The sequence below is a fragment of the Vigna unguiculata genome, chromosome 9 (genome assembly GCF_037176805.1).
Source record: "Vigna unguiculata cultivar grain cowpea cultivar isolate G323 ecotype 2 chromosome 9, ASM3717680v1, whole genome shotgun sequence".
Lineage (NCBI taxonomy): Eukaryota > Viridiplantae > Streptophyta > Magnoliopsida > Fabales > Fabaceae > Vigna > Vigna unguiculata.
The window spans coordinates 1,775,426-1,779,491 of NC_140800.1; the positions used below are offsets into that span (position 1 = coordinate 1,775,426).

A 4,066-nucleotide genomic window follows, 5' to 3' on the forward strand; every position below is an offset into this window, starting at 1 on the left:
TATATAACGAAAGTGCTTAAAAAGTTCTATATGGACAAATCACATTCACTATGCACTCCAATGGTGGTGAGGTCATTAGATGTTGATAAAGACCCTTTTAGACCTCAAGAAAAAGATGAAGAACTACTTGGTCCTGAAGTACCATATCTTAGTGCTATAGGAGCACTAATGTATCTTGCTAATTATACTCGACCCGATATAGCATTTGCTGTAAATTTGTTAGCAAGATATAGTTCTTCACCTACAAGAAGACATTGGAATGGAGTAAAACAAATACTCCGTTACCTTAAAGGCACTATGAATATGGGCTTGTTTTACCCAAATGATTCAAAATTAGATCTAATGGGTTATGCAGATGCAGGTTATTTATCAGATCCTCATAATGGTCGATCACAAACAGGATATTTGTTCACATGTGGTGGCACAGCGATTTCATGGCGATCTGTGAAACAAACAATAACAGCAACATCGTCAAATCATGCAGAAATTTTAGCATTACATGAGGCAAGTCGTGAATGTGTTTGGTTAAGGTCTATAATTCAACATGTGCGACAAACTTGTGGTTTATCCTTGGGAAAAATGAAACCAACAACGATATATGAAGACAATAGTGCATGCATTGCTCAATTGAAAGAAGGATATATTAAAGGAGACAGAACAAAACATATTCTTCCAAAATTCTTTTTCACTCATGATCTTCAAAGAAATGGTGATGTAGAGATCCAAAAGATTCGCTCATGTGAAAATCTAGCAGATTTATTTACAAAGTCTTTGCCAAGGAGAACTTTTGAGCAATTGGTTCATAGGATTGGACTCCGCCATCTTAATGATGTAAGTTTACATGAGGGGGAGAAATTAGAAGATGCAAAGAACAATATTATATAGAATGATGTACTCTTTTTCCTTCACTAGGTTTTTATCCCAAAGGGTTTTTCCTAGTAAGGTTTTAACGAGGCACATTCTTTTATCAATGGACACCCAAGGGGGAGTGTTATGAATTAATGGTCGTCCATTGATTTATACAATTACTCATATGATTGATAATCATATTATTCATTACTCTTTATGATGTAATATTTTGTATTTACTATTTGATTTTATATCCTTTCTGGGTTACCATATTGTACCTATAAATAGGACTCGTCCTATCAGTAATGAGACACACATAAAAACAGAAGTTGCTCCCTACTCTCTCATTCTCTATTCTTCCTCTCCTTTGTCTCTCTTATTACCTTTATTTTATAACATGAACAAATTTTTATTATAAAATGGTAAAATTTTAAAGATGAAGATTTTGATATTCATTTCACCGACAAATTTCATTTTAAAATTATCAAAACATAAACATAAAAACTTTGATAACCATTTTACCGATAAAATTAATCTAGACTATTAAAATATTTGATTACCGATAAATTTTCTGATAGATTTATTACCAACAAAAGTATTTATAAGTTATAAAAATTTTAAATTACCAATAAATTTTATCAAATATCTATTATTAATGAAAATATTTGTTTGTAATAAAAAATCTAATTTAACCACGAATTTTTCTGAAGACATATCAATTACCGATTTCAATATCCATGAATAAAAAAAATTCTAAAATTCATCATTCAAATTTCTGTCGATATTTAGTAATTATGAAATATCTTGAATAATCCGTTTGAAACAATATATTAACATATTTTATTTATAGTATAATAAAAAGAAATACAATCTTAATGGGAAAAGTTTTAATTTTAATCAGTCTTGATTGAATTCCATTAACGATTACGCTAGCTGGGAATATAAAAGGTATTCAATGTAAACAAAAAATATATGTGTTGAAGTAATAGTAGAACTTGTTGCTGCATATATATTTTCCTTCCACTTAAGTAGTTGCGAGAAAACCTGCAAAAACAATTAAAAAGGAAAAAAAATATAAGTGATGTAAATGCAAAGGAAGAGGAGCTACATAGAAATTAAGAAAAATTGGTGAAATGTTACCTGTTTGTAATTATTGTTTAATTTCGACCATTGCTTCTAGAACCCTTTTTTCCTTCAGAGCCTTTCTTTTCGCTCACATAAGCTCCAGTGGATTCATGTGATTTCTCTGTGCCTTTGCTAGAACCCTTTTGGTTCGAAGATTTTCCATTACTCAAATATTTGCCTGTGCTTTCATACTCCCTTGTATCATTTCCAGAATAGTGTCAGAGTTTGAAGGAAAAACACAGAGCTAACTAAAATTATGAATATTTAATAACAACAATTTTTTTGATTCCTATTAAGTCTTTTGTGGTATTATTCAAATATGGAACTTTCTGTTAGTTACTCCTAAGATTGGATAACTAAGTTGAAATGAGAACACATATACGAGATATGTAATATTAATATAAAACTATATATATCACTATTCTTACTATTATTATAAAGAAGCTAAAATTATGAATGTTTAATGAAAACAAAAACTGAAGATGATGAACTCATCTATGTAACTCTCACCTGTTGGCATCGCGATCAGTTTTTGGATTCATTCTTAATGAACAATATGAATACAAATTCTGTTCTGTGTTGTTTTGAATGTGATTCTTGTTGTGACTCCAATCTACTTCATTTATATACACAACTCATATTGCACATAGGAATGTCCTTTGTAACTCAGAGTAAATTAAGGCTCTTTTGCAGAACTGGATTTTCATAATCACACGAAACAGAGTATTCCAACTTTGAAAATTTGAATTCCTGAGTTTAAGTCTTGATAATTTTAATTGAGGTGAAATTTCTGATGTTCTCATAAATACATGAATAAAAAAAAGAAGAAGAAAACATTCTCTTTGTTGTTTTGAAAATAGAGGACGAACGACTCCTGTGGTTTAACTCGGACAATGTTTTCTTCTCCCTCGTTTTAATTTTACCATTTCCTTCGTTATTCAATATTTTTTACAAAACAGAACTTTGTTTTAATCTCTTTAACATCAGACAAATCATTTGATTTTAAAGCAATATGAGGGAAATTTGTAATTCTGGCTCCCTTTTTAGGCGAATTTGTAAAAAAGGTCTCTCACTTTTTTTTTTTTTTTGAAACTGGGTTAAGTCGCTAAGATGACGGACAACTTTTAGGGTGAAGTCGTCCTCCATCCTTTGACGGTTTTATTTTATTTATTTTTAAATCAAAGTTGTCAAGCTGGAGACCGGTTGTGGTACTGGTGAAGTCGTCTTTGCAGATGACGACTTCATTTTAGTTTTCTTTTTAACAGTAAATGATAATAAATTGAAATAAAAATAAAAATAAACATTAATATATTTTTAAATTGATTAAAAATTAAAATACAATAATTTAGTAACTTGAAAATAATGAAACAGTCATCTATGTCCTTCGGTTCCACATGTTGGTCTTCTTCTGGGTCTGTTGGGACATTTGAGTGGTTGTTGTTGTTGTGGTTCATCATCATCATCATCATCATCACCATCATCTTCATCTTGATGACTTTGGACATTTTGCGGAATTTGTGGTGATTGAGAAGGCATTGGTGGATGATAGAATGACATTGATGATGAAGATCCTGGATAATAGGCAGATGGTGGTGTCATGGTTGTGGTGCCAAACATATGTGATGGACCAGCACCATAACTTGATTGATGCGGGAAGAAACTGTACGAGGAAGGGACGTGTTGGAATGAGATGTTTAATGAAGTCGTTGGCTTATTAATGAAGTCATTGCCATTAATGGCGGCTTCTGTGCATTAAAATGAGTTATTTATTAAAAAACCGTTGCCATTAATACCGGCCTCTTTGCATTAAAATTAAAAATAAATAATAAATGTGTTGCAATGGTCTACACACGATTAAACACGATTTCAGATTCTCGATTTATTTATATGGCTCTCAAGTCATATATTTTTTTTGACCTTATTATTATCCTTCTCTACCAAATTTTCACTCTTCACCAAATTTGCACAAAAATGGCCGGACAAAGTCAATATCGAGATATTTTGTCTGATTTCAGTGAAGATGAGTTGGTTACCAATCAATATACAATCCATACAACAGATCAGAATAGCTCATCAAGTCACACTTCAATTG

General features: G+C 31.1%; 1 long non-coding RNA gene across 1 annotated transcript; it reads right to left on the reverse strand.

Moving 5' to 3' along the window:
- Positions 1 to 1,733: 1,733 nt before the first annotated feature.
- On the reverse strand, positions 1,734 to 2,564 carry LOC114195848 (uncharacterized). The gene is made up of 3 exons (XR_003606587.2): positions 2,485 to 2,564; positions 1,990 to 2,169; positions 1,734 to 1,893 (listed from the first exon to the last, which is right to left on the reverse strand). It is a non-coding gene; the product is annotated as an uncharacterized LOC114195848 (long non-coding RNA).
- Positions 2,565 to 4,066: the final 1,502 nt, after the last annotated feature.